This window comes from Lithobates pipiens, unplaced genomic scaffold (assembly GCF_037356315.1).
Source record: "Lithobates pipiens isolate NorthernLeopardFrog02 unplaced genomic scaffold, aLitPip1_a1.2 Scaffold_19, whole genome shotgun sequence".
In the NCBI taxonomy this organism is placed as follows: domain Eukaryota; kingdom Metazoa; phylum Chordata; class Amphibia; order Anura; family Ranidae; genus Lithobates; species Lithobates pipiens.
Window position 1 is genome coordinate 438,615,827 of NW_027507764.1, and position 19,369 is coordinate 438,635,195.

The window sequence follows — 19,369 nt, forward strand, 5'->3', positions numbered from 1 at the left end:
AAGGAAGAATTTTCTTCTTTAAGCTGAAGCTTGAATAATCACTTGACAAATCCATTTGGAAAATAGTGGATCTTGACGCTGCCTGTCCACATCTTGGACCCTCTGGCAGTACAAATAAAACCTGTGTTTTGCGAACCTGAGTGGTCGCCTTAAAATAGACTCTGATCGCTCTTACTATATCAAGAGAATGTAGTGCCTTCTCTTCCCTAGATTAAGACTCTGGGGAGAAAGAAGGAAGTATGTCTTGGTTTAAATGAAAACCTGTTACCACTTTTGGTAGGAATTCAGGATGAGGACATAAAACCACCTCATCCTTATGTCTGAAGAAATATGGCTCTTACAAGACAGAGCTGCGATTTCCGATACTCTTCTAGCAGAAGCAATGGCAACTAGAAAAGATTATCTTTCTTGTCAAATAATCAAGGAAATTTCTCGTAAAGATTCAAATGGCTGATTCAGCAAAGACGTTAAGACCAATTTTGAACCCAAAAGGATTTAGAGGTGCCTTGATAGGGGGAATAAACCGTGTCATCCCCTGAATAAGTTATGCACCAAGAGTGGGAAACAAGAGGCCATAGGAAAAAACAATAACAAGGCCAGGATCTGGCTCTTGATAGAAGTCAAGGCCAGCTTAATTTCAGATCCCATATGCAGAACATCAGGAATCCTGCCTATGACATACTTCCTGGGGTGCCAAGCCCTGGATCCACACCAAGAAATATATGCCTTCCAGACTCTATAGTAAGTGATTCTGGAAGCCAGCTTCCTGGCATTAATCAAAGTAAACACTACCAAAGGAGATCACCCACGATCTTTTATAGAGTGGGATTCAACAGTCAGACCTGTTCAATTTTTCATCCGCAAGGTAGGAAGAAATACCGGACCTTGTGCAAGGTGGTCTGGCTATAATGGCAGAGTCTGAAGGACTCCTACTGCCATCTTTATGATCTCAGTAAATCTTCTGGGACCCACTGGGGTCACCAGAATCACCTCCTTTTGTTCCTACTTAATCCAGCGGAGAAGGCGCAGAAGTATCAGAACTGGAGGAAATGCATAGATCAGTGAAAACTGATCCCATGGGAAAACTAAAGTGTCTGTTCTGCCTGCTAAGGGACCCCTTGTTCTCGACAAACTTGTCAACTTTGTTAATGAATCTGTATGCGAATAGGTTCATGTCCGGAATACCCCATCTTCTGACGTATCGCAAAGATGATGTCGGGGTGAAGAGATCATTCTCCTGCAAATAATTGTTGGTGACTCAAGTAATACGCCTGAAAATTAGAATTGCCGACAACCTCTCGTGCCCCCCTCGTGATTGATGTAAGCCACCGCCGTGGCCTTATCAGACTAAATCCTGTCAGGACAGTCCCAAAGTCTGTAGCTAAGATTCTAAGGCCAGACGTACTGTCTGAAACTTCCAAAACAGTTCATAGACAAGGTCCTCTAACCTGGACCATCTCCCCTGGACAGAATCTTCTTCCAGGGCTGCTCCACAGGCTAGAATGCTGGCATCTGTTGTTAACACCTTCCAGGATAAAGATTTTCCCTTTTGCTGGATAACAACCACCAATTAGGCTCTGGCTATGTCGGGAGCCAAGCGTATTGGAAACAAACCAGGCCTGAATTTTTATTCCAGACCAACAGGATGGTGTCTTGAAGCAGTCTGTGAGTAAAACTGCACGTAAGGGACGGCCTTGAAGGAGGCCACCATTTCCCCTAAAAATCTCCTGCACAGCCGAATAAAGAACTTTCCTTTGTTTTGATTAGCTGAATTAGTCCTACAATGGAACTGATTCTTGTCTGGGGTAAGAATACCTTCTTCTGTATGGTATCTATAACCAGCCCCCAAGTACCGTAAATTCTTTGGTTTTAAGGAGAATCTTCCTAGGTTGAGAATCCAACCTAGAGATTTCAGATAACTACAGCTGTGATCAGACTGTGGTTTAGACCTGAGACTGAATGATCTATTAAAAGTAGATCTTCTAATAGGCTAGGACCACTATGCCTTGAGCCCTTAACCTGGCTAAAGGAGGCGACAGAATCTTTCAGAACACTCGTGGTGCTGTGGCTAAGCCAAATGGCAGGACCACAACCAAATAAAAATAATCATTTTATATTTCAAATCGCAGAAATTTCTGGTAAGCGGGAAACTTTGGCACATGGAGATACGCAACTCTCCTTCTTGCAGGATGGACACAGCCGATCGAATTATGAAAAGATCGGACGTTTAAGTGCGGATTCAGATCTTTGAGATCTACAATTGGTCTTACCTCTGTTTGGTTCTGGAACCTTAAAAGGTTTGAGCCAAAAACCCCTGTTCCACTAAGGGAATCTCTGATATCAACTGAGATAACAGATGACCCAGAGGCCGGAAAGAGAGGCTTCTTTTTTCTCTGGATCCTTAGGGACATTTCCCAAGGAGACGGAAACTCTTGCATAAAGACTGCCCCATCCGCAGCCCAAGGAGCCCACAGGCAGCACCCAAACAGGGACCCGAACCCCGGATCCTCAGATCAAAAGCCGACTGAGCCATCCAGGCTCTTGGAACTCTAGTCGTAACCTAGAGAAAAAATTGCAGAAATCCCTCTGGTCTTGATATTGTTCCTGCCAGATTTTGAGAATCGCAGGACCTTTCCCCTCACCCAAACGAGTGGGGGGTGCCTCTTCATGTGAAGGCTTTAGCATTCTGCTTTGCAGGCTTTCTGCCCCAAGATCCCGGTGCTGCCCTTGGGGACTTTCCCTTGAACCAGACGATTGAGACCGTCGAGACTGCCTAGAGTCAGATGCCCCAGGCATAGGAGAGGCAGCACACTAAAAAGGAGAAATGTTTGAACCTCCTTTTACTGGCAGAGAGCTTTACCCTTTTGGATGGACTTATCCACTCTAAATAGCCATACCTCAGGAAGGGAAACAAACTGGCTAATAGCATTCACATGGTGCTTCGGCTGATTAATATTTCAGCCACAGAACTCTGCGAAAATGCACTAGTCCAAGCATAAGCCATAAGGCTTAAATGATAGAGTCTTTCTTAGCATCTACTGTGAGACATAGTGCTTCAGACATTGCCGGGCCTGCTTATCAGGCAGAATCTCAGTTATCTCCACAAGCTGTTCCTTAACCCTTTGAAGTCCACATTTTTCAATTAGCGTGATTCAAAATGGTGGAGCAGACATTAAAGGGTTAAAGGACTGTCATACACCAATAGCAGCAAGGACTGCAAAAGACATCCTGTCTTTAAAAGGAAGTTCCAACTTTAATTTGCGGGATCCTTTAACATCAGTGCATTATCCACTGGACATATGACACTCTGCTCACTGAGGTGATTGCAGCATCAATTGCTGGAACCCCCCATGCCTTCATATAAATGTTCCCATTCAGAATACATAAGCTATGCATGAATAGGAAAAAACATCTCCGGGTAGGGGAGGTTCAAACAAAAGTTATTAGCGGTAGATACCTCAAGAGCCAGTACTGCCGGCAACAAAAGGGTTAAGTAAGGGAGTAGACAAACACCTGACTTGTCAGGCTACTCCCTCCCTGTTTGGATCCTCTGAAGAGGAAAAATAATGATCTTCCAATATTTGGGAAGATAAACCTGCACCTCAACAAAAGGGCCCTGAGGACTAGATGGGAATCTGCTATGTTTAGTCCCACTATGGAGAGACATCATAACATTAATCATCTTTTAAATTTTTAAATGGTAGAAGAAAAAAAAACCTGTTTGTATGATATATACAGGGACTGAAGTGTTCTACCCCCGACGGCTCAATCTGACTAGCTGTATCCCTCTCAGAGGAGAATGACATTCTTTGGAAATGCATTTAGTTTATAGTGCAAACAAATGACATTTTGGAGAAGTTCCTGGTCCCATTAACATTCATAGCCTGAAGCATAAAGCAGAGGCACTATGCCAAAGAATGTACATTGCTAGGCTATAGTTCAGCACCATTAGCTGCTATTAACCCTAGCTGCAGTAAAGTATAATGTGCCAAAGGATTAAGCCTGTGTACACTAACCTGACCAAGCCATCCACCTGCTCTGTCCCTCCACAGCCAGCAGTAGCTTTCACACATACAGCATTGAGACAAGCTTCCTCCATGTGTGGCTGGCGTCTGACGTGGTTAGCCACGCCCCTCTGTGAATTACTTCCCCCTTTCCTTTTAAGGAAGGTGTTTTCCCACGCTAGCGGCATCCTGTGGACCTGTAAGCATGGCGGGGGTAAATCCTCTGCTCATGCAGCCACGGTCTGCCCTTTATATTTTTCTCTTCCTCTTTTTTTTTCAAAAGAGAGGCAACTGTCTTGGCATGCCCCCCTGAAGGGGAATAAAGCCAATCTGGAGCCACAGGAGGAGACCAGACCCCCCTTTTCTTACCAGAAGGTCTGTTATGGCTGCAGGAGAGGAGGATGAAGGCTTCTGCTGTTTCCAGCATCAGGGCGGTGAGTGCTCAATACATCCCCCAGTGGTGACACATAGTCATGACAACACTATACATAGGAGAAATTCCTGAGAAAATCTCCCTTACCTTATCCTCGCAGCAGGGTTTTATCAGAGATAAAGACCCAATTCTTCACCGTTTACGGTAGGCTCCAAGACCTTATAGGAAACCTTCAGGACCAGGGGAACTCTCAGGTTATCCCACAACCCTGGACCTGCAACAGCACTCAGCCAATAAAACTTTATGGCCTCACTACCAAAAAGTACTGGATCCCAGGTCCCAGCTCTCTAAAGAGAAGCGTTCGCAAGCAAAACCTAATTTCTTCGGAAGCGAGGCCCGGGTATCATTCATTTAGCTCATGAAAAAGACATCAGAATATGGAAACCATGGACAGATAATGTGTCTGATATGACTCGAACAACTTCCAGCCTGGACCAGGCACTGCTGGAGCTAGCAGAACCATCCCTGCGTTCCCGCAGGGTTGACGGCACTATTGTCTAATTAACGACATTCGTTTATCCGACCTTCCACCTGGAGTGCCCTGTCCTTGGTGTGGCTCGCTCAGTGCAGAACCCAGAAAACTGCCTCAGATCACAGGTATGCTCCACTCCTCTTCCCCATACCTCGTCCTTCCCCATCCTCTCACCTCTTTCCTTCTTTAATTTCTCCCCCCTTTTCTTCTTCTCCCTCTTTTGCTATTTTTTTTTAGGTACCTAATGTTACCAAGTTGTAGTTCTTAGTTTCACCTTGCTTTGTCTGGACTTGGGGTCATATGGGCTAATTGAGGAGGGGGGGAACCCCGCCTTCATTGAGGTGGATAGTCGCCTTCCCCCTTCTGGCGCTAGTAGACTGCTTTGGGGCTGCCCTGCTGGGGTGGTGGACCAGGAGAGGTTGTTGGAGGCAGCAAGGCCCCCCTGTCCTGGGACTGTGGCCTTGGAGGTACCCCTTGCCCTATTGACTGTACAAATTTGAAAGTGGAGTCAGATCTGGCCCTTGACTGGATCCCCCTTCCATGATCAGCAGGAACCTATTCGCTGGGCATTGATCACAAGCCACACCACCTTCTAAAGTCTCAGATAAAAGTTATAGGCTCTAGTATGTACCAAGGCATTGATTCTACATATTTTGGTATGTTCTCCCCTATAATTTTTTCTTTAGATGGGCCTTGCATGTAAGTGCCAGTGTCCATCACCTGTCAGTCCGATATAACCCACATAGTAATTACTATGGCTCTGTGTCCCCTGATGTAAGAAAATTCATTTTGATGACTATGGCCAGCTTAAAAAGGAAGTAAACCCTGATGGGTGTTACTTCCTCTGTTTCCCTGCAAAGGTAACACATAATGGGCTACTATGCATCGCATAGAAGGCAATTATGTGACACTTACCTGCAGGAGAAGCCCGCAATGTCTCAGTCTTCCTCGTTAGTAGCGAGCGTCCATTCGTCACCCCTCTTCCTTCTGGGGCCACGAACTCTGGCTCTGTGACTGGCTGGAGTCGTGTGTCCCACGCATGCGTGCCTTTTTAACTCCGGCGCATTTGCAGAAGAAATCGCCGTACGGCGATTTGCAACTATCGCCTAGACCTGTAGGTTAAAGAGGTTGTAAAGGGTTTACAACCACTTTAACAAGAGATGGCAGTTCAAATATCTTTTCCCTTGTGTAAAAAGGGAAAGGCACATGCTCGGATACAAAAGAGCCTCAACTCTTTTGCTGCCAGAGAAATGCTTTTCTTGGAGTACATCATGGGACACAAAGCCTAATAACTTAATGGGTTATGGGCCACCTTTAGGTGTTGACAATGGAATACTGAATACAGGAAGTTCACTCACCCATATAACCCCTCCTCCTTCCAGGAGTACCTCAGTTTTTGTCGCAAAGCAATATACTTAAACCCCATAAAAGAGGGGAGGGACCTCTGTGTCCCATGACGTACTCCAAGAAAAGGATTTTACAGGTAAGCTGTTATAAAAATCCTATTTTATTTATCATACATCATGGGACACAGAGCCTAAGTAATAATGACAGGTCCCATAGCAATGTTATTAGAGGGGAGGGTGTAACAACTGGAAGGGAACCCCCAGAGGACTTATACTGCTGTCTGCAGCACACTGCGCCCGAAGGCGATATCCTCATACCTTCTTACATCCACCTGATAAAATTTTGTGAATGTATGTACTGAAGACCAAGTTGCGGCCTTGCAGATATGAGCCATGGAGGTCTGGTGACGCACTGCCCAAGAAGCTCTAACAGACCTGGTAGTGTGCCTTAACTTGAAACGGGGGAATCTTACCCCTTAAATCATAAGTTTGAATTATCATTTGCCGAATCCACTTACCGACAGCGGATTTCGACGTTGCATGTCCTTTCTTAGGACCCTCTGGCAGAATAAATAAGACATCAGTCTTACAAATTTGAGCAGTTGCCATTAAATAGATTTTTCACTGCTCTCACCACATCAAGACAATGTAGTGCCTTTTCTTCCCTGGAACATGGTTTTGGAAAAAAACAATGGCAGGACAATATCTTGGTTCAGGTAACTACTTTTGGAAAAAAAAAAACCTGGACGAGGGCGTAACACCACCCTGTCTTCATGAAAAATCAAATATGGCTCTTTACAAGAAAAAGCAGCCAATTCTGAAACCCTCATTGCTGAGGATATAGCAACCAACAATAACAGCTTCCTTGTCAAAAGGCTAAGGGAATATGCTGTATCGGTTCAAATGGCTGTTTTTTTTTTAACACAGACAAAATCAAGTCCCAAGGGCTCAAAGGTGATTTAACTGGTGGATTAATCCACATCACCCCTTGCATAAAACCCCGGACTAAAGAATGCGTAGCAAGCGGTCTTTGAAATAAAACTGACAAGGCTGAGACTTGGCCCTTTATAGTACTAAGGGTCAACTTCATCTCTATGCCTAATTGTAGAAAGGCAAGAATTCTGCCTATGACATATCTCCGAGGGTGCCAACCCTTGGATTCACACGAGGAAACATAAGCCTTCTAGACTCTATAATATATAGTTCTGGAAGCTGGTTTGCTTGCATTAATCAAAGTAGAGATAACTGACCTGGAAAGCCAACGTTTCTTAACCACTTCAATACCCGGTCATAGTCAAATGACGTCCACAGATGGGATCTCCCATCCTAGGTGGCTGTCATATGACATCCTTGGCTTTCCGCCGCTACTGCGGTGGCGGCGAGTGGCGGAGCAGCTTTACCGGCTGTGATCCGTCACAAGCCGGCGCTGCATAACAACATCCGGGAGCGGCGTGCATGGTGCACATGCGTGCTCCCGGAGAGGAGACGAGTATAGATCGGGGCTGAGGCTGGCTGAAGCTTTTTCCCTAGCTACAGCCCAGCCCCTATCAGTGTAAAAATAGAAGAACACTGGCTATTTAGTGACTGGCTGTGCCCAATGACAGCCAGTCACTAAATGTAAACAAAAGGTGTGTGTAACTCCTGTTGCTGGGTTCTCCTCTTCACACACCGATCCAGTGTGAGGAGGAGATCAGCTAACAGTGAGTTACCACTACTGTACCCCAGTAATTGCCTTACTGTGCCCAGATTGCCCCCCAAATAAAGAGTACCTGTCCCCAGAGTACCTGCCACCTACATGAGTACCTGCCACCTACCAGTGTACCTGCCACCAGTGTACCCACCACCAGAGTACCCACCACCTACCAGAGTACTACCAGAGTACCCGCCACCAGAGTACCTGCCACCAGTGTACCCGCTACCTACCAGAGTACCTGCCACCAGAGTACCCGTCACCTGCGAGAGTACTACCAGAGTACCTGCCACCACAGTACCTGGAACCTGCCAGAGTACCCGCCACCAGAGTACTGCCAAAGTACCTGCCACCAGAGTACCCGCCACCTTACCAACTGCCAACAGAATACCAACCACCTCACCACCTGCCACCAGAGTATCTGCCAGAGTACCACCAGAGTACCCGCCACCTCACCACCTGCCACCAGAGTACCTGCCATCAGTGTACCTATAGCCACTATGTCCAGAAAGGAGTACACCCCAGAAGAGGCATACCTAATACTCAGCCTGACCGATGAGAGCAACGGGGAGCTCTCATCGGTCAGTTCTGGTTCCGATTCGGTTTCAGAATATGAGCCCCCTGAAGGCAGCACATCGGGATCAGAGTTGGAGGAGGAAGCAGTCTGACCTAAAAGAAAACGGTCTGAGCACCAAGCAGCTACCAGCAGTGCCAACAGCGGTAGACCCCAGTAGGAGAGGCCCAGTACAAGCACTGCTAGACCCCAGGTGGAAAGGCCCAGTGCACGCTAAAGAATTAGGGCCCAAACCCAGCTTCCAGAAGGCTTGACAAACCCATTGTGGCTGCCTTCTACCACAGGGTCAGCCACGATCCCCCCTTTTACAGCACAGCCAGGTGTGCAGGTCAACACTGCGGGTTTTTCCGAAATTTATTTTTTCCCCAACGAATTGGTTCAAGGCATCGTGAACCAAACCAACCTTTTTGCCCAACAATTCATTGCAGCCAACCCCAGCTCCAGCTATGCCCGCCCTTTTGAATGACGACCCCTAACATGGGGCTTACAAAAAAAATGAAACGCATAAGTATTGGTCGACCAAACCCATCCATCCATATGGCAATTTTCTCCTCATTCATGTGCAGGTCCCGATACAAACTTATAATGTGCTTCCTGCATTTTAGTGACAATGCACAGTGCCCCCCCCCCCCCCCCCCCGAAATCACCCAAACTTTGACAAACTATAAAATTTGCCCCCTAATTAATTTTTTCCCCAACAAGTTTTCCGAACTATATGTCCCTGACAAAAATATATGTGTGGACAAATCCCTGGTGCATTTCACAGGCCGGCTGGGAATCAAGCAGTATATCCCCAGTAAGAGAGCGAGGTATGGCTTGAAGCAGAACAAGCTCTGCGAAAGCGCCACCGGTTATGTGTACTTATTCCGCGTGTACGAAGGCAAAGATTCCCAGCTCCAGCCCCCTGAGTGTCCATCCTACATGGGAATAAGTGGAAAAATAGTTTGGAAGTTGGCATTCCCACTCCTCCAAAAGGGTTATCATATTTATATGGATAACTATTACACTAGTCTGCCCCTTCTCCGTCACCAGTACCTAAAAAAACTTTGGCCTGTGGTACAAGGAAAAACCGAAAGGGATTCCCACAGCGTCTTGTCCCCACATCCATTCAAAGGGGGGAATCGGCAAGCCTGAGGAATGAGGAAGTGTTGGTTGTGAAGTGGAGGGATAGGAAAGATGTGTACATGATGTCCACCATCCACGATGACACCACGGTGGAACTTCACAGAAGATACGGTCCCGTTCGCAAGCCTTCCTGCATCAGCGAGTATAATAAATTCATGGGGAGGGTGGAATTAAATGACCAGATGTTGCAGCCCTATCTTTCAACAAGAAAATCCCTTTTTTGGTACAAAACAAAAAAAAATCGCAATTTACTCTTTTCATTTGGCCCTTTTAAATTCTTTTATAATCTGAAAGCATTCTCTCAGATTCTGGCAGCAGACTACATGAGCGTCTTTTTCCAGACCACGTTCTACCATCAGGATCCGGAAGATGACGGCAAAAAAAATGTCGGGTGTGCACCAAAAGAGGAATTAGGAAAGACACCAGCTTCCATTGTCCCGACTGTCCCTCCCAACCTGGCCTTTGCATCGGACAATGATTCAGACGATATCACACTCTGGAAAACTATTATCCCCTATTTCTAATACTGCCATTTCCCCATTTTCAATTTCCGTCCTCAATATTTCCCTGCTTCAACCAACCATATCATTATCTTCCATGTGAACTGACCCTAGCCTGTTTCTCGACAATGCCTCTGCCTACCGTCTGCATTGTTTATCCGCCATGTTTCTGCCTTTCAAGTGAACTGACCCTGGGCTGCATCGACTATGCCTCTGCCTACCGTGTATTTCTGCCTTTTACCTGCACTGACCTCAACCTGTTGACCATGTTTTTGCCTACCCCTTGGATTGATCTTTTACCCTGCTATACAGGGGTCTAACAAGTGAGGGGCTCCAGAATAGTGTTCGGAGTTCAGAAAAACAGTTTTGTTTTTTTGTGTTCCCAGAAAAGGGTCTGGTTGTCTGGAGGCTTCAAAGCGATTTGGGTGGGAGAAGCCTCTACCCCTGTCCCCATTCTTTCCTCACCGATGCCCTAAGCTTGATGGTCCTGCTTGCTCCCTGGACAAATACTCTGGCTGTGCTGACCATACCTCTGCCTGCTGCATGTACTATGGACAGTATTCCTGCCTGCTGCATGGACGATCCTTTGATCCTTTTGCTTCTGCTGACCACATCCCTGCCTGCTATCTGGACCAATGCATTGGTTGTGCTGACAACATCTCTACCTGACTATTCCTGCCTGCTGCCTGATTTGCTGTCGCTGTCCATGTTCCTGCCTGCTGCCTGGACCGATGCTCTCCTCTGTGGACCACTGCACTACTAAACCGCAGGTAATCTTTTCTTTACCCTTTGCTTAGTAGAATGTATTTTGGTTTGTAATTGGTATGTACAGTACATGCTATGTGTTAGAAATATGAAGGGCCTTCAACAATGTGATAGGTTAGCAGGAATTTATGTGTGTAATTTATGCTCCTAGAACACCTGACGGTGCTACTTGGATGTTGGGTCTCTGTATGTGGCCAGGCTGTGTAAAAGTCTCACACATGTGGTATCGCCACACTCAGGAGGAGTAGCAGAATGTATTTTGGGGTGTCAGTTTTACTATGTACATGCTATGTGTTGTAAATATCTTATAAATTGACAACTTTGTATAAAAAAATGTGTTATTTTTTTCCCAGTGATTCCAAAAACTTCTGAAAAAAAATGAACCATTCAAAAGACTCATTATGCCTCATAGATTATACGTTGGGGCGTTAGCTTTCCAAAATGGGGTCATTTTCTGGGCGTTTCCATTGACCTGGTGCTCCAGGGCCTTCAAAAGTGTGATAGGTTGTCATCAAATGAGATGTGCAATTTATGCTCGTAGAATGCCTGGCAGTGGTACTTGGATGTTAGACCTCTGTATGTGGCCAGGCTGTGTAAAAGTCTCACACATGTAGTATTACTATACTCAGGAGGAGTATCAGAATGTATTTTGGGGTGTCATTGCAAGTATGCATATTCTGTGTGAGAGAAATAACTTGTTATAATGCCAATTTTGTGCAAAAAAAATATTAAAAATTCAAATTTTCCCAAGAATTGTGGGAAAAAATTACAACTTCCCAAAACTCACCATGCCTCTTACTAAATACCTTGGAATGTCTGCTTTCCAAAAAGGGGTAATTTGGGGGGTATTTGTACTTTCCTGGCTTGTTAGGGTCTCAAGAAATGAAATCGGCCTTCAGTGCATCAGGTGTGATCAGATGTGATCATTTTTCAATGATTTGCACCATAGCTTTTAGACGCTATAACTTTCACAGAGACCAAATAATATACACTTATTTGGGTTATTTTTACTAAAGAAATGTAGCTGTATACATTTTGGCCCAAATTTAGGAACAAAACTGTTTTATTTGCAAAATTTTACAATAGAAACTAAAAGAAAGTGGGTTTTTTGTTCAAAATTTTCTCTTTTTTTCGCTTATATTGCAAAAAATAAACTCAGCAGTGATTAAATACCACCAGAAGAAAACTCTGTTTGTGAGAAAAAAATTATACAAATTTGGTTTGGGTGGAGTGCAGCATGACTGAGCAATTGTCAAAGTGTGAGAGCGCTGAAAGCTAAAAATTGGTCTGATAAGGAAGGTGTATAAAAGCGGTTAAGAATGTGGGTTTCAATAGCCAGGCCATTCAATTTAGTGTTTGTAAAGTAGGATGGAATATCGGCCCCTGTGAGCGCAGGTCTGGCCTTAGTGGGAGGGACCACAGACCCTCCACTGCCATCTTTATGATTTCTGCATACCATGACCTCCTGGGCTATGCTGGTGCTACCAGAATTACTGTCTTTCTTTCCAGCTTGATCCTGCAAAGAAGTCATGGCAGCAACTGGATAGGGGGAATGCATAGTCAGTGAAAACTGCGAGTGGATCCCTTGTCCCGGACACAAAGTTGACTAACTTCATGTTGAACCTGGACGCTAGAAGATCTACGTCCGGAGTCCCATATGTTTGGCAAAGAGCCTGAAAAATGTCGGGGTGAAGAGACCATTCCCCCGGGAATAACTGCTGGTGAGATAAGTAGTCCGCCTGCCACTTCTCTACTCCTGGCATGAAGACTGCCGATGGGCAGAAAGGAATATTCTGTGCCCAAGTTAGAATGTGGTTCATCTCTCTCTGTGCTGAGAGACTCTTGGTGGCCCCTTGGTGCCAGATACGGGCCACAGCCGTGGCATTGTCGGATTGGATCCTGACAGGACAATCCTTTAACCTGAAAATTCAAGCTTTCAGCGCCAGACGCACTGCCGGAATTTCTAGGATGTTGATGGGTAAGGCTCTTTCGGTTCTTGACCACTGTCCTTGGACAGTCGTCTTCTCTAGTACTGCTCCCCAGCCTGAAAGGCTGGCAACTGTTGTTACTAGTTTCCAGATAATTGGTCTGAAGGATTTTCCTCCAGATTCTGGGTTTGTAACCACCAATTGAGACTTTGGGACACTCTTGGGGACAGCCGCATTGGCAAGTCCAGAGCTTGGATTGTTTTGTTCCAAGCAGACAGGATACGGTTTTGCAACAGTCTCAAGTGGAATTAGGCATAGGGGACTGCTTCGAATGAAGCCACCATCTTTGCTAATAACCTCATGCAAAGGCGCACCATCCACACTGGCTCTTGTATGGTGCTGATCTTTGCCGGAGGTAAGAACACCCTTTTCTGTGTCTATAATCAAACCCAAACTCCTGCTTTCTTAGCGGTTTTAAGGAAGACTTTTCTAGGTTGAGAATCCAACTCAGACTTTTCAAGTAACTGGTTGTAATGCGTACACTTTGCTCCAAGCGAGTCACTGTCTGGTCTATTAACAATAGACCATTTAGGGGGGGGGGGGGGGGGCTTGACCGGATGCAGCTGAGAGTGAGTGAGCCCGGCGTCCTCTCACCTGTCTCCCTCTGATGTGGACGACGCTCGAGAGTCCCGGGATCTGTGTAACGGCACTAGCGGGGAGAAACGGGCTGAGGAGGGAACGATCCTGGCGAGACTCAGCCGGCTTCCTGACAGAGCGGACGGAGCGATCTCAGCTGTTACATACGGCAGCGTGCTAAGGTTGGGGGTGGTGAGAAGAATCCTCCCGTCAGTGCCAGAGGGGGTGTGAGCTCTCTCCCCTCTACACTCCTGATTACACAGACTATCTGATTATCGATAACATAGATGGCAGGTGATTCAGGGTAAAAGAAAGGCCTGCGGAAGATGCATTAGTGCCAAAGCCTTTTTTTTTTGGATGCCTCTTGGATAACTCTCTATTTGCTACACCTACTATCTCACCTTTCACATCCACACCTCCAGCCTAGGACGACAGAACTTGAGTAGCCCTTCTACGCTCTGGATGGGTGAGAAACAACCAGTATTTCTCCATTTCTCTCTATACATAAAGGAAAGGACAGGGGGAAAGTATTTGCTGTCTTTGGTGGGGGTACATGCGAAGGAAGGAGGGGGGTCTGACGGACTGTGTCATTGTTTCAATTGCCCTCTCCTCTCCCCCTTTATACCACTTGCCTTCGAACTATTGCAGTCAAGCTTCCCTGCGTGAGGCCAATATAGCTAAGTGGAAGGTCTGAAACAGCGGTACATTTTTCACCCTTAATCTATGATACCACACTACACTATACCATGCTATTGCAGCGCACTACAAAGTCAAGCCAAGCAGCAAGTCAAGCGGCAGCAAAACTTGAAAAATACGCCCATAATGCAGGACAGGCCCTGGGTCATAATCCCCCTAAAAATTCCCTCCAGAGTCAGCAGGTCCAGTCCAACCAGCAGGCTGGGGCTTCAGGGGTAAGGAAAAGCCAAAGACAGAGTCAAGCACCAGTGTAAATTGAAGGGAGTGAGCCAGCGGGGAGGGCTCAGGGCCAGGTAGTGGAGGAGATCCCAGCTTTATCATCTAGGGCCGGGATAGCAGAAGACCCTGAGCCAAAGAGGTCCTGCAGGCGGTCAATTCCTGTAGAATCTCCCTGAACGAAAGGACTACACAATTTAAAATAATTCAGGATGATCTTTCCTTTGTCAGGCATGACTTACAAAAAGTTCAGGACAGGACTACAGCCCTGGAGGGTAGAGTAGGCCTGGTGGAGGACGAATTGGCCCCCCTTAAACGGGAGATGAGAATAATTAAAGAACAGCTGATCAAACAAAAAAGTAAAATGGATGAAATGGAAAACAGAAGTAGAAGAAAAATCATACGCATAGTAGGTCTCCCAGAACACAGGGAAGGTGCAGACCCCGCTGCTTTCTTGGAAAAATTGCCCTTTTCACCATTTCTTGCAATAGAGAGAGTGCATAGAGTCCCCTCTAGGCCTACCCAACCTGGAGCTCCTCCAAGGCCTCTCTTGGCCAAACTTTTACATTACAAGTATAAAGTGACTATAACCCGGAAAGCAAGAGAAATGCTCTATAATGGCATTAAGATGTCTATCTACCCCGATTTCTCTCCAGACCTCCAAAAGAAGAGAGCTAAATTTGGGGAAGTAAAACGCAGGCTATGTCAAGCTAATCTCAAATATGCTTTATTATAACCAGCGAAACTAAGATTAACGGCTTTTGGGGAGACTGTCATTTTTTGATAACCCTGAGGAGGTGGTGGAATGGCTGACTTCTCATAAGGAGAGACTCTATTGGGTTTGGAATGTTATTGGTTTCCTTAAGGTTAACACGAGTGAATACGTCATAATTTATAATCAGGGAGAGGAAGGAGGAGGGAGAAGCGATTTATAATTTTTGGGGTTCTGCCTTTTTTTTTGCTTTTCCTCCTCCCTTTCCCTTGGGGGGGGGGGGGGGGAGAGGTGTATGGAGGGAGAAGAGCAAACAGCATGGTATCCCCTTTTTTTTCTTTAGGGGTGCAGCACAATGCTCTCTTCTATCTTATGTTGTGTTTTGCTTTTTTGTGTGTTTTTTTTCTTTCTGTGATGGGGGGCCTAGGGAGGGGGGAGACACAACACTAAAAAAATTTGCAAGTACTTTATTCCAAACAAGGTGTGTATGGGTAGTTCACAATAGAAGGCCCCCGGCCAAACCAAGCAAGGTGATGAGAGATGAAAATAGTAGAAGTGGCGGGCGTGATTGGTATGCTATGCTTGTATGGGTGTTAGGATATAGTGTATATGTAAGGTGCAGGTTTGAATGTAAGACGTACACTCAAGATAAAAACGACTTTCACAAATTCCACTTGACTAGCAAGATATTCTTAGTAAATAGTTTGACGACAAGAGGGCATGCACTAATGAGTAAAGTATTATTATACAAATTCACAAAATTAACAAGAAATTTACAGCACTAATGTCTAGAGATACACTGGTAAAGAGAAAAAGCTTTATATTATGCTCCTGGATCGTTAGGGGGTTAGGAAACCCAGGGAAAAGGGCTGCAGTATTGTCAATGGCAAATACTTATGGGGCCACAATTCTATGTTTACAGGAGACACATCTCACCAATATTTCCATACCCCAACTGGGATGGAGAGAGTTTGGCCTACAGTTCCACGTGGTCCATACTTCCTTGTCTAGAGGAGTCAGTGTTCTGATTAAAGCGGGGGCCACGTATAACTGTATTAAGAGCAAGCTTTACGAACAGGGGCGCTATATATTTTTACATTGTAAGATTGAGAATAGAACTCTTGTATTGGCTAGTGTATATACCACCTCCTTTTAGTGTCGAGATTTTGCTCGATATGGTGGAGTTTGTGCTGTACAAGCCGGGTCTCCCTGTCTTGGTTGTAGGAGATTTTAACAGTCATTAACCAGACAGATAGGCTCCCCCATGTGAGAAAATGGGGAGGGTGAATGGATGGCCGACTATCCCAGCTTATGAGTGAGATGGGCCTGAAGGATATCTGGCAGATAAGGAACCCAAATTCCCGGAGCTTCTCCAGCACATACTCCACACTTTCGAGGATTGATACGATGCTTGTTAACGACGAGGTGATTACTATGATAAATAGCCCCAACTATATGCAAAGAGGCCTATTGGACCACTCACCAATGACAGCCTCTTTGGAAGTAGGGGAGGGAAGTCACCATCGGGAATGGAGCATTAGCCCTTCCTGGTTGGAACTCATGGGAGAACTACAGGAGGTATTAGCGGCTTTGAGAGAAAGTCCAGAGTGGAATACGGGTACAGCCACTCAGGGTGTAGTCTGGGACACACTTAAGGCCTTCCTCCAAGGTTTATTGATCCAGCAAATCTCAAAAATAAAAAAAAAATAAAAGGAATGGGAAGAACTTGCAGCAGGAAAAGTGTCATTAACAGAAAAACAATATATTAACGATCCAACACCTGGGAACTTAAGGGCTTGGACAGACACAGCAGAAGCATTGGCAAATATTGTTAGCAAAAGCTGAGAATAAATACATTTTCCAGAAACAAATAGCCTTTGGGGAAGGGGAAAGGGTAGGTTGGATGCTGGCCCACCTAGTCCGACCAAATTCACCATCATCGGTAGTTCCAATGATTACTACTAGCGAGGGCAGGTCTTCTACATACACACCAGAAATAGTGGACATATTTAGGAATTACTACAAAGACCTATATAGGTCCAATCAGGATGAAAAGGGGGAAGAAATGGATAACTTCTTTCGAGACCTGATGATCCCCGGTCTCTCTGACGAGGACAGGGCTCTACTGGACGGCCCTGTCACGCTGGAGGAGATTCAGCGGACTGTTCAGGAAATGGCGTGCCAAAAATCCCCAGGACCAGATGGCCTCCCCATCGAAATTTATCGCCATTATGGGGGGTGTTTCTTCCCGAACTGCTGGAGGTCTTTAAATGGTCAGTGGCAAAGGGAGAGATCCCCCTATCCATGATGGAGTCCACAATAATAGTGATCCCTAAGGAAAATAAAGATCCGCTTGACCCCGCCTCACATAGACCCATTTCTTTACTGAACTCTTATACAAACATTTTGGCAAAGGTCTTGGTGGCTAGACTAAACAGAGTTGTACATAAACTTGTTCATCCTGATCAATCAGGATTTATTCCGGGTAGATCTACAAGTATAAATATAAGACGACTATATCTCAACCTTCAAATCTCTACAGATGAGGAGGATAACAGAGTGATTTTCTCTTATATGCCACCAAGGCCTTTGATACCTTAGAGTGGAACTTCCTCTGGAGAACCATGAGGGAATTCCGGATAGGACCAAATTTTGTCAATTGGATGAAGTTACTATATGGGTCACCTGGGACGAGGGTAAGAGTGAACAATGAGCACTCTGCCAGGTTTCAACTGCTAAGGGGGACGAGACAGGGGTGCCCTTTGTCCCCCCTTGTCTTCGCCCTCACGATCGAGCCCTTGGCCATGTCCCTTAGGTCTTCTCTAGGTATAAAAGGATATAAACGAGGAGAGGAAGAAGACAAAGTAATATTATTGGCGGATGATCTCCTCCTACTGCTTAGTGACACACAAGAACTCACTGAGGGAGACTATGTGCAAAATTGGTAACTTTGGTCATTGGGAGACTATGTGCAAAATTGGTAACTTTGGTCATCTCTCAGGATTGAGGATTAATTGGGAAAAATTGCCTCTACTGCCAATCAACCCAATTTCTTCCCAGAGAGGCGGAATGACTACAACTAGTGACCCATATAAAATATCTTGGTATTAATATTATGAGGGACCCTAAGCAGTTTATAGTAAATAACCTAGTTCCATTATTAAACAAATTGAAAGAAAAAAGAAAAATCTGGAAAAAACTTCAACCATCTGCGGCAGGTCGCTGTAACTTAATATGATACTCCTGCTACAGCTTTTATATGTCCTGCACAACTTCCCTGTATGGATGTATAAAAAATGGTTCCACAAGATTGATGCTTTATTTTGAGAAATAGTTTGGAAAGGGGGCATATCACAAATTAGTCTTGATACCCTACAACTCCCAAAAAATGAGGGAGGAGTTGCCCTCCCACACTTGCATAGTTATTTCCTGGCGGCGCTTACGTAATTCTCTCTTACGTAATTCTTTGCGCAACTCACTGGTCGAAGCACTGGAGGCAGGGACCTTCTTGCGGGGACTGCCCCTCTTGACTTGATGGTAAGTGCGTGGGATGTGGCAAAAAAAAACTATGGGATACAGAGGATTTAAAGAATATATGGGAAAGAAGATGCTTAAAGCTTATCTCCCAGATCTACCATGATGGAAAGTTAAAATCCTTTCAGGAATTAAGAGATCAATTCGCAATCCCCAATAAATCTTTTTTCAGATATCTGCAGGTAAGACAAGCTCTGACAGAACAGTTTAAGGGGAGGTCAATAGAATGGTGTAGTACACCGATCCTACAGAATGTTATCAAGGCTAACTCACGGAAAGGCTTAATATCCAAAATATATCTAAGCATACATAAAGGGAGTTGTGAAGGGAGGCAAATAAGACCCTATAGAAAGAAATGGGAAAAAGACGTTGGATCTATATTGGAATTACAATGGGAAAGGATTCTGGAACTAACCCCATGGGTCTTCGCCCCCCCCCCCCCCCACAGAAGATGTCACATTTATTCCTATTATATAGGGCTTATTATACGCCACAAAAGCTCTTCTGGTTTGGTCGAAGACAGGGCGATTCCTGTCCTGGATGTGGTAGGATAGGTGGGGACCTTATCCATATGTTTTGGAGATGTCCAAAACTCTTTCGATATTGGAGGGAGGTGGTGGATTATATTGTCCAGGTGTTTGAAGTACACATTGAAATGGACCCGATTCTATGTGTCCTGGGGTGGATAGAGGGAGAAGGTAGACCGAAAGATACCCAATTAGCAATTCTGAGATGCCT

At 45.4% G+C, this 19,369-nt stretch overlaps 1 protein-coding gene across 5 annotated transcripts in view; it reads right to left on the bottom strand.

Moving 5' to 3' along the window:
• Window positions 1–19,369, bottom strand: part of PRKDC (protein kinase, DNA-activated, catalytic subunit) — a 794,135-nt gene that overhangs the window by 240,423 nt on the left and 534,343 nt on the right. The gene's annotated exons all lie outside the window — the stretch shown is intronic.